The following is a 12722-nucleotide window of genomic DNA, read 5'->3' as shown; positions in this document are numbered from 1 at the left end:
TAATGGCCATAATTAGAAAAAAATAATTAACACATTCATTTAAATTAGTCTCCTATCTACAATCCTATTGTGAAGGATAATCTTTTTATATCCTTATACATTGATAACTGTCAGGTGAAAATATGGACAAGCCTAAACTTTCCTGTGAAATATGTAGAAAATTCAAACAGATGATCTCTTATTACTAGATAGGATAATAGATAAACTAAGAAGACTGCAACTGCAGTTAACATAAATTATTATAGTTTCAAATGGAACTCTAAACCCAATTTTAATGAGTAGAGTTGTTGCTTTCTAACATGAGTGTGGGCATTAAACTGTCTATGCTGTTAGTACAACTCAAAGTATGCTGTGGTTTTGCCCAAAGATGCTGCAATGAACCTCTATCAAACAGCATATGAACTTGGTCATTATTACAAGTTTTACTCATCCTACCCATAACACACACATGCACACACACACACACCACACACATGCACACACACGCAAGCACCACATGCAAACTTTCTTACTTCTTTAAGAAAGAGGATTATGGTCTTTATCTAAATCAACTATTTGGGCTCTGGGTGTTCAATAAGTCAAAAAGTAACCAAGAATTTAGGAAGGTAGAAAGACTTGTAAAACTATAGACAACCGGAGAGAAGTAGAACAAAGGTACTTAGAGGCAAAGAAGAGAAAATGGTGAATGAAATTAACAGTGGGAGGGATGACAGGAAGCAGAATGGTCACATATGACTTGTGTAGACCAGTAGTACTCAACCCTGGTCACACAATAGAATTACCTGGGAACTTTGAATAAAATATCCTTTCCTGCACTTCATCACCACGGATTCTGTTTTAATTTGTCTGGGGTGGAGCCTGGACATGAGTTTTATTTAAAAATGCTTCAGGTGAATTTATATGTGCTGTCAGGGTTGAGAGTCACTGATGTAGATTGTGGGGACCAAATATTGGGTGGGCAGATTATAGGATGCCCAGGTAAATCTGAATTTCAGATAATCACAGGGCTAAATAGTCTTTATAAAGATACATTATTCTTCACTCGTTTACATTTGAATAATATTATGCTTGTTTGAATGTTATTTTTTTTCTCTTAAAGCAGTAGGTTCTTTGATGGTTTAATCCAGCATTTCTGTGATTTATTTTCAGCTTTCATTTTAGATTCTGGGGGTACATGTGCACATTTTTTACCTGAGTATATTGAATGATGCCGAGGTTTGAAGTACAATCAAACCCGTCACTCAGGAAGTGAGCATAGTGCCCAATAGGTAGCTTTTTAACACTTGATCTCCATCCTCCCTCTCCCTTCTTGTATTCCCCAGTGCCTATTGTTCCCATCTTTCTGTCCATGTGTACCCAAGGTTTAGCTTCCACTTATACGTGACAACATGGTGGTATTTGGCTGTTTCTGCATTAAATCGCTTATGATAATGGCCTCCAGCTGCATTCATGTTGCTGTAAAGGACATGATTTCATTCTTTTTTGTGTCTGTGTAGTATGCCATGATATATATATATATCACATTTTATGATCCAATCTACCACTGATGGGCCCCTGTGTAGATTCCACATCTTTGCTATTGTAAATAGTGCCGCAATGAACATGAGAGTGCATGTGTCTTTTTGGTAGAATAATTTATTTTCCATTGGGTACATACCTCGTAATAGGATTGCTGGGATGAATGATAGTTCTGTTTTAAGTTCTTTGAGAAATCTCCAAACTGCTTTCCACAGTGGCTGAACTAATTTACATTCCCACCCACAGTATCTAAGTGTTCCCTTTTCTCCCCAGTCCCACCATCTGCTATTTTCTGACTTTTTAACAAAAAACATTCTGACTAGTGTGAGATGGTGGTTTTGATTTACATTTTTTTTTATGATTAGTGATGATGAGAATTTTTTCATATTCTTGTGGGCTGCTTGTATATCTTATTTTGAGAAGTGCCTATTCATATCCTTCACCTGCCTTTTAATTGAGTTGTTTGTTTTTTGCTTATTGATGTGTTTAAGTCTCTTATAGGTTCTGGATATTAGGCCTTTGTAAGATGCATAGTTTGAGAATACTTTTTCCCATTCTGTAGGTTGTCTGTTTACTCTGTTGATAGTTTCTGTTGCTGTACAGAAATGCTTTAATTAGGTTCCACTTGTCAAGTTGTCTTTTTTGTGTGTGTTTTTTTTTTTTTTTTTTTTGCTATTGCTTTTGAGGATTAGCCTTAAATTCTTTGCCAAGGTCAATGTCAAAAAGGGTAATTCCTATGTTTCCTTCTAGAATATATATATATATATATTTTTCCAAGACACAGTCTTGCTCTGTCACCAAGGCTATAGTAGAGCCTGGCCTCAGCCTCTCAAAGTGCTGGGATTACAGGCGTGAGCCACCACACCTGGCCCCTTAGAATTTTTACAGTTTGAGGACTTACATTTAAATCTTTAATCTAATTTGGGTTAATTTTTGTGTATGGTGAACGGTAGAAGTCCAGTTTCATTCTTCTGCATGTGGCTCACCAGCTATCCCAGCACCATTTATTGAATAGGGAGTCCTTTTCCCATTGCTTATTTTTGTTGACTTTGTCAAAGATCATATGGTTGTAGCTGTGTGTCATTTCTTCTGGATTCTCTATTCTGTTCCATTGGTCTATATGTTTGTTTTTGTACCAGTACCATACTGTTATGGTTACTGTAGCATTGTAGTATAGTTTGAAATTGGATAAGGTGATTCCTCAGGCTTTGTTCTTATTGCTTAAACTTGCTTTGGGCTGGGTGCGGTGGCTCATGCCTGTAACTCCTGCACTTTGGGAGGCCGAGGTGGGTGGATCACCTGAGGTTCGGGAGTTCCAGAGCAGCCTGGCCAACATGGTGAAACCCTGTCTGTACTAAAAATACAAAAATTAGACGGCCATGGTGGTGTGCACCTGTAATTCCAGCTACTACTCACTAGGCTGAGGCAGGAGAATTGCTTGAACCTGGGAGGCAGAGGTTGTAGTGAGCCGAGATCGCGTTACTGCACTCCAGCCTGGGCGACAGAGCAAGACTCTGCCTGAAAAAAAAAAAAAAAGATTGTTTTGGCTATTTGGGCTCTTTTTTGGTTCTATATGAATTTTAGAATAGTTTTGGCCTAATTTTGTGAAAAATGATGTTAGTATTTCGACAAGAATAACATTGGTTTCTATAAATTGCTTTGGGCACCATGGCCATTTTAACAATATTAATTTTTTCAACCCATTTGCCTGGAATATTTTTCAGTTTGTTTGTGTCATCTCTAATTTCTTTCTGCAGTGTTTTGTCGTTCTCTTTGTAAAGATCTTTCACTCTTTTTTTGATGTATTCCTAGGTATTTTATTCTTTTGTGGCTATTGTAAATGGGATTGCATTCTTGATTTGGCTCTCAGTTTGAATGTTGGTGTATATAAATGCTACTGATTTTTTACACTGATTTTTTTTTAATCCTGAAACTGTACTAGAGTCATTTATTAGTTCTGAGAGTCTTTTGGCGAGATTTTTAGTGTTTTCTAGATATGGAATCATATTTTCAGCGAATAGAGATAGCTTGATTTCTTTTTCTACTTGGATGCCTTTTATTTCTTTCTCTTGCCTGATTGCTCTGGCTAGAACTTCCAGTACTACATTGACTAGGAGTGGTGAGAGTGGGTATCCTTGTCTTGTTCCAGTTCTGACGGGGAATGCTTACAGCTTTTGCTTGTTCAGTATGATGTTGGCTGCAATTTGTCACAGATGGCTCTTATTATTTTGAGGTATGTTCCTTCTAGGGCATTCTGTATTTGTATGCACTGAGGTGTAGGAAGAGATTTGAGTTCTGGTAGATGGAAGGAAAAGGTCTGGCATTTTTCTTAATGGAAAGAAAAATAGCACCAGGCTTTAGCAGATAAGTGATGGAATCAGGTGAGTAATAGAGAATAAATATAAGAATAAAACCTTCTGAGTTGACCAAATGACAATTTTTATTTTAATTATTCCAATGACGAAGTCTCAGGAAATCAAATCTCTAGGGTTTCCTAAAAAATCTAAGCAAAATGAATTAAGGAATTTTAAAATGCAATGACAATAGATATTCCAACACCCAAATCTTGTTCTTGATCAACCATTTATCTTTGCAAGACTCTAAATAAAACATCATATTAGAATATAAGACAAAGCAAAGGAACTAATATTAGTTTAGAAATTGCCCTCAGTCTCTGAACTGCAATGTGGAACGTCAGCATGCTTGTCTGAACCGTGTGCATGTGCACACATGTGCGTGTGTGTCCACAGTGAATAGGTGAGGACTTTTGTCAAAGTGTGGTCACTAAAATGAACAAACCCAAACATAACTGTACATACTCCCATTCCAAAGCTTAGTTTAACATGCAAAAAGGGCGTGATTAGAGATTGTTGGTCATTAAGAAGAACAGGAGGAAACGTTCTGGAGCCTTTGCACTATGCCTGGGGAAGAGAGGATCTCAACACCCCTCAGCCATCTCTGGGCCAGAGGAAAGTCACCTAGGGGTTGTCCTAAAGAGTTCCACAGGAGAAGAGATTATGTTGTCTGATGACCCCTTACTGTTTTCTCCAGTATGTCCCCACTTTTTTTTGTCCAGCTGAGTTTATTAAACTTGTCCTGCTTCTGAGGTCGGTTTCCTTTCTACCATGTGAAGGTTTAAATCTGCTTTACTGTCTTTGCTCTCTTTTCTTACTTTTCCCAGAATTCCTACACTTACTAAATCATTAAAAACTGGATTTTAAGCTGATTTCACTCTTCAATGAGTTTCATTTCTGAGATTTTTCTTTCAAAGCCCTAACAATAGTTTTCGGTTCATATGACAAACTCAGGAGGCTTTTCACCTGACACTGGAATACTCCCTCTGTTTCTGAGCAAACCTGATTCTTGGAATCAAAGTATTGCAGAAATGGATCTTTTTATTTCCTACTAAATCTTTGCATACAAATTAATTCCATTAAGTTCTACTTGTATTTTCACGCTTATGACTCATACTCAATACAATAAGGTCCTCATCCCTCTTTATTTGTTCAGTGTTTGTCACACTCTAAGTTTCTGAAATGGACAATTACAATCTAGGATTTAGCTCATGATCTCTGAGGGCCCTGATCAGCAAAGAAAGTGACAGAAGGACCCTGGATGTTTTATAGAAGCGTGTGTGTGTGCATGCATGTATGTGCATACTTTTTTGTTTTGGTTTCACTTTAACTCTCCTAATCTGAAGACCATGATTTACAATATGAATAAATTAAGAGCACATGGTTGGAGTAATTCAGATTGGCTACAGAAAATCCACTGGAGTCCCCTGAGATGAATCTGGCAGGGTCGCTTCTGACCAAATATGGCAAAACGGCTCAGAGCTAGGTACTGAATCAGAGACTCTATGGCAACCAACCAGGTAGTAACTTCCAGTGACTGACATTAAAATCCCAAAAACAAAACAGAATAAAACAACAACAACAAAAAACTTATACAAAACAGCTGTGCTTGTTTTGTGGAGAGCTTCACCTGGTCAGTGGTGAACATTATATTTGTAGAATTTTGCCTGGAATACCAATTTCAGCTGCACTGGGGTTGGAGGGTTACTCTGAACTGGTGGTTCCAATTGTCTAGTTTGTGCATTAGTAGTGTCCCTTAGCAGTTTATTAGAAATACAAATTCTTGGACCTATTCCAGACCTACTGAATCAGAGCCTTTGGGGGTGAAGCCCAGCAGTTCATGTTTTAACCAGCCCTTGGGGTGAGTTTGAGAACCACTGCCCTAAACACTAATGATCCTTTCCAATATATGAGCTTAGATTTTGATGACATTTGGTCACAATTCTGCTATTCACTTCCATCATTTCTCCTCTGATCCTGAGAAATGTTGGCACTGAGAATAGTGCAGGGCAAAGAGACACGTACAGCATTATCAGCTGGGGCTTTCACTGAAAACCCCAGGGTCTCTTTCTATTGTCCCCATATGGTTGAAGTCACAAGAGTGGGAGAGATGGCCAAGCTCTCTGCAGGGGATCCTGGCAGCAGCCTGAACCCTCTTGCTACTCCCATCAAAGGAAAAAAAAATCAAATATTTACCCCCACGAGCTTATAATATTACAGAGAACTCCACCATCCTGCCCTGCAAAATATCCTGGGATTTGACTAATACTAGAGCTGCTTTTCTAGTCCTTGAGTGACTAGGAAGGGAGAACCAAAAGCTTGACTCCCCTACAGCAGTGATTCTCTGGCTTTGGTTTGCACAGGAAACCATAGGGTCACGTAAAATACACATATTTGGGTCTGAGAGGTTCTGATGAAGATGATCTAAGGTGTGGAGCCCAGAAATCAACATCTTAGTAAGAATACAAAGAGATCCTAATTTACTTGCTTCTATTAAAAGTTTAGAAAACCAGTGCCTTACACAACTTTGGATACAACACTTTTAGCCTACACATTGTATCCATTTTCCAACCTTCTTAGGTGGAGATTTCAGAACTTTCAGCAAAAAGGACTGATAGTTTTGTGATGATACTATTCCCACATGTTCATACAGCACTTGTACACTTTTAAAAGTTCTTTCATGTTCACCATCTCAAAATAGCAAGGGCAAAAAATGGCAATGCTTTAAGAATGCAGCTGTTTTGATTCAAATGTTTTTAAAAAGACATTTAAGAGTATGTATTTGTGGCCATAAACATTGTGTAGGGATTAATGTCATGGATGAAACCAGGCAGTATGGAACAAGCTTCCAAGAGAAATTCAAAAGAAGATATCTGCTTTTCTTAGTGAGAATTAACTTAAGGTAATTTTTACTGCAACTGCACTGGAGAGTCCCAGCTGTTTTCAAGGTGGTGGTCTAAAATATAGGATTATGTACTTTTTCCGTACTTGGAAAAACTTACAGTGTAACTTCCACAGCATACTGCCAAATAAATACTAAGTATGTCTATTTGGAAGACATACTTTTGGCATTTGGAACAGAGATGTAAAAATCAACCAAGAATTCTGTTTAGGAGTGGAGGGAGACCTCCGAAGAACACATTTTCATTTTGCAATAGTAAAGGATCAGGACATCTTTTCAGAAATTTCCTATTGGGCTGTAGCTGAGCCAGTTACTTTTGTTAGAAAAGCATGCTAATACAGCCAAGGTTACAGGTCTGATTCTCACATGAGGAAAAAAAAAAAAAACTATTCTCTGGTCACAAATCCTGAACACTAGCCAGCTGCCTTGCAAATATGTGCCATTGATCATAAAAGGTTTTCATAAATATCAAGGATCTATAAATACTCCCATGAAATAAAGCAAAGCTTTTCTATACTGCCGCCTGAAGCTGGGGCTTCATTTCTGTTGTATGTAACATTTAATTGGATTTCAAAATACTGACTGCATTGATGACATCATCTTACTTTTGTGCACAACAGTCTTAACCATGCAACTGTTAGGGGAATCCAAGGCAGAACCTCTCAAATACTGAGTAGATAACACTATGTAGAAAGATACTCATGGTTAATTCTGACATTTTAATCTGAATACCTCTATTTTGTAGGCAAATTACCTAGTAAAGTTTTTAAAAGAGCTTTTTAACAATTGCTAAATTGATATATGATATGACATTGCTATAACTTTGTTTTTGTTTGCTTAAGATTTTTTTCTCATATGATTTACGTTATAGATAAGTATGCACGATTCTAACATGGAAAGTTTATTCTAACTAAAATGACTGTTGAAAGATTACACTTAGTTTCACCTTGTATGGAATGCACAGTAGGCATGTCTTACAGAAACACATACACATTAATCTATATCATCACACCTATGTCAAATTTCTCCAAAGAGAAAAAGAAAAACAAACAAACAAAAAAACCCAAGGAAGGGTCTACTTGACTATCTTTTTCTTCTTTCTCATTTATTTTCTGTTCAGATTTTTCTCCTTTTAAACAAGGAAGATAGAAAAGGTAAAAATCTTTGTTCCAAGAGGAACTGTGTTAAAGTAGGTTTTAAGGGTTAGAGCCAAAGGCCTTTGTCCTTGGTCATCTACAGCAAAACAAACATTGAAACACGAGTCTGCAGATAACTAGCTATGATGGTCTCTGGGGTGAGAGTCTCAGGCCGAAGCCGAGTTCTATTCCACCGCTACTGGTGATTGTTAACGCTCTGCCCCAGGTTGAATAAACAGTTAGCAGGACCAAGGATGGCTGTGCTCCATATTCCTTGTGCTCTGTGAGCCTTACTAAGTGAGTATGAACTACAAATGAGTTATGTCCTTGAACAGAAACTCTCGATTAATGTTATAACTATGTTACCTCATGGTTAGACAGGACCTTATACATTATCTGATGAGACCCAAATCCCTAAGTTTCCAGATAAACAAATGACCAATGAAGGTCCAAAGACTTGTCCAAAGACACACAGCTGGTTAGACATGGTATCCCCAGCTGTTAACGAAAATCATCACATTTCGACACCAGAAACATTTTAATTGCCTTGAAAACACTTTAAAAGATAAAGCGACTAATGTCTGCAATAGTGTGCGCGACTCCCACCCAAGTCTTTATCCTCATTCTCTCTCTGAATATCACACCTCCCTTTTCTCTCCACAAACTTCCCCTCCTGCTTCCATTTTACCTCATTTTTCTAAACCATGTCTGACCCTCCTCACACTGTATCCTTTAGTCTCTCCCTGACTCTGAGAGGCATATAATTGTGCAAACTCAGGAAGAAGGGAAGAATCAAGAATAGCAATTGCTGACATGACTTGGCAAGTTTTGTTAAAGGTTTTACATTTTGACAAAAAATTTCAAATCTCCTCACTAATAGTGTCTGCATCAAAACATCCAGCTTTGCAATGAAAATGAGCCATGAAAAATTCAGGAATACTGTAAGAGATTTGACATTTTAACATCTGATGGTACTCTTACTGGTAGGTGTATCAGGCACACCTTATGCACTCTTTGGATTCTCTCAGCCACAAGTCCTATTCTCGACATGACTGAGGGGTCCAGCTCTGAATGGGCTACAGCCAACCTCACGTGGGTGCAATCTGTTAGCAGCATCTCATGGCACCCGCTTAAGTCCTGCCTTTCTTTTCACTGCTCCTTGGGCTTCCCTATTGCCGTGGATGGGGGAGCCCCCCACAACTACGCTTGGTACCCAAGCATGCACAATTCAAAAGTGGGATGAGCCTTTAACCAGTGGGAATGAGAGACAGTGGGAAATTATCCACCTTCTCTCTCCCCAGCTCACAGGAAAGGTCCTGGGATACAGTTTTTATGGCTCTTTGGGGTGGGAGGTGCGGGCCAGGCTCCTGGATCAGGTGATGGCCAGCTTGTTTGGACATCTTCCTTCTTACCTCTCTCTCCTGCTTCACCACCCTTGCATCTCACTTCTGTTCTCTGAGTTTGCTCTCTCTAACAAAGTGACAGCACATCCGCTTGCTTTTTTGGTAACCCAGGCTAAGTCAGCATGTGTTGGTATGTAAACTTTATGTTTCAGTCAAATCTCAAAATGACATAAGGCAATGTTTTACAATATAAAATTTAGCATTTATTAACTGTATGATGACGTCTAATGTATACAACAAAATTTAACCCCAAATTAACCAAGAAGTTTGGTGTTAATGACTTCCCTAGACTCAGTGTTCAAAGGGATTCTATCTTACATTTAAGTTTCACTTGCTTTGGTATAATAAAGATGCATGTAAATTAGAGTAGAAAAAGGGTGGAAAATAGCATTTAAAGTGCATTACATATTTATGTTTCCTGTGTTTTCCATCTAACTCAGGGAACTGAGTTCACTTGTGATAAAAGCAAGATATAGATATTTATTTAAATATAAGTAGGAGTTCTGGCCAAATACCTTTGAGAAATTTTGAGTCACCCAAAGTTAAACATTTTTTTCTTTATTGCACAACTCCTTAGAGTCTTTGGTATATAAAACCACTACAAGAGTACTTGTTGATATGTGTCAATATGTTAATATGTTACATCCCAGGGATCAAATAATGGGCAAAAATAGAAGCAATCTTTGCTCTCATGTATCCTTCAGCCCATTGAAGGGAGAGCAACATCAATCTAATAATTGTGTAAATGAATGTAAACTTGAAAATGTAAGTAATACTACAATGGGGAGTTATAAGGTACAAGATAGTTTGTAATAAAATTCCACTGAGAAATGTGAATATCTAGGGAGAATAAACCATATACTATTTGTAAACATAATTTGATTACTAATCATTTTTCAGGTGAATATTTATTTTTAGGGAAGGTTGTTGGATTAGAAATGAGTCCCAGTTTGTAGCTAGGTTCAAGCAATGTTCAAAGTTTTGTTCTTGAGGATGATTCTTAGCCTTTATTTCCTCTTCTGAAAATGAGCAGTTTGAGCTTACTGGTCTTCAGTGACTTTTCTAGCTATACATTGTATGATTAAATAATTCTAATTAAGTTATTTAGAGGTTTGAGAATATTGCTTGGGATTTCTCCAGGACCCAGCTGCTGTTCCTTCTTTCTCTGCTGCTAATTTAATTTCTAATTACCCTCTCCATTTAAACAATATTATGAGAAATGGAAGCCATGAAATCTATGTAAGGAAAATTTTCTTCCTTACCAGAAGGGAGATTAAAGCCATTTTACTCCTCAGCATAAAGATATAGTATAATCTAACAAAAGGCATCCTCTCTGCTCAAAGAATAAAGTTCAATGTCAAAAAAATGTTTGAGATGAAGAGTTGGCCCATGTTTTCTTTAGTGAGCACTATAGAAAATAATCGTATTTATTTTATATAGAAAAACCTCTGTATATAATGTAGAGTACAAATAACCTCAAAATATGAAAAACAATTTTAAATAATCAATTAAAATTAGTAAAGATATCTGTTTTAAATGCCATTTTCCAGCTGATTACTGTTAAAAAAAAAAACAAACCCTAGACTTCTGTTTTTCATTTTCTTCTCCCTTAAAAAAAAACCTTGCATGTTCTCACTCATAAATGGGAGTTGAACAATGAGAACACATGGACCCAGGGAGGGGAACATCACACACCGGGGCCTGTCACGGGGTGGGGGGATAGGGAAGGGATAGCATTAGGAGAAATACCTAATGTAGATGACGGGTTGTTGGGTTCCGCAAACCACCATAGCACGTGTATATCTATATAACAAATCTGCGTGTTCTGCACATGTACCCCAGAACTTAAAGTATAATAGTAAAAAAAGCTTGAGTGTGTGCACTGTATATACCATGCATCTTGGGTGGTATATATCTAATAAGGCATATTTCCTTAAGGGTAGTACTTGGAAAGCCCTTGCCACAATTTGCCAGTTAGATTACACACATCTGGTGCTATGTAACCTGGCAATTACATATAGTTCCTTTCTTAACTTCTTGGGAAAAAATGATAATTAGACAAATTGGGGATATGTTCAAATTAACATTTAAGTTTTTCTCAGTTGAGTAAACTGAGCAAGGACCCCTATAAACATTTTCTTCTTAGAGCCACATAAAACTCATACCCATTTTTTTATGGTTAAAAAAATGACCTTTTAAATGTACAAAAGTCAAGTTTAATGGTAACATTATAACATTAGCTCAGTAATCCACTCTACAAATTGGGGCTAGGTATATTTCTCCCTGAATATTATATGCCAGAAGAACTGTTAATTAACCTCAGCTCTAACATACAAATTTTGGAAGTTTTGTCAATTCATACAATCACCATAAGCTCTGTGTATATTTTTACATAGAAATAAAATTATCTAATTTGCATACATCACAAGATTACTTAAGAAACAAATGAAACAATATATGTGAAAAAGTTTTGAGTATAAAAATAATTTTACAAATATGAGATACTATTTTTGTTGCTCTCTAAAAATTTGTTACACTAAATGTCTAGAAATTAATATGATCTTATTAGATAATATGAAATATATGAAACTTGTATAATTCAGTGTTTATTAAATATAAAATCTGACTGTAAAACACATAAATCAATTAAGAATATACTAAAACTGAAATGCTATATATTATACTATAAGCAAGAAATGTAATATCTGCTTAAAAAAGAAAATAGCATAAACTGGAATAACCAGAGGGAGCTTCATAGACTCATACCAGGCCACGAGAAATCAATAATATTTTAGTAACTGGAGAGGATTTGAATAAATGGAGAGCAAAAGAGCAAGACAGGGAAAACATCCAGCAGGGGCAAAAATCTGAAATGTCAGACTGAATGAACCACTTATCAGGTGACATGGACAGACCCTATTAAAAAAATTTTAAACTATCTCATTCTTGTTCTTTGCACAAATTCAAATCCCTGAATTCTTCTACCCAAAGGAATATGTGGAAGAATTCGGGACCAATAAATCATCAAGGAACACTTTGTTCTGAAATACTCAATGTATCCTGTCTCTCATTGCTCTTCTTCTACCAAAAGCAATGTAGACCATTTTGGGCAGCCTGTCAAAATTCACCTTGTCACTGCACTAATTAATGTTTCTATGGCTAGAAAGGCAATGATAAAAATGGCAATCCAATGTCTCAGATTTAATCTCTAATAGCCACTTCCCCAAATACAACATGTAGAATTTATAAATCAAGAGGAAAATGTGTTCATTATTTCAAATCAAGTTCAGTATGGTGACTCTGATCTATCCAGTTCATACAGTACTAGTTATGATTGGCCAGATCAACTGCGGCCTAAGAGTAAAAGAAGCAAGGATCCAGGAAAAGAGAAAACACAAAGAGAATGTTT

The sequence above is a fragment of the Pongo pygmaeus genome, chromosome 11 (genome assembly GCF_028885625.2).
Source record: "Pongo pygmaeus isolate AG05252 chromosome 11, NHGRI_mPonPyg2-v2.0_pri, whole genome shotgun sequence".
NCBI classification, from domain to species: domain Eukaryota; kingdom Metazoa; phylum Chordata; class Mammalia; order Primates; family Hominidae; genus Pongo; species Pongo pygmaeus.
Note: the sequence above shows the minus strand (reverse complement) of the source record.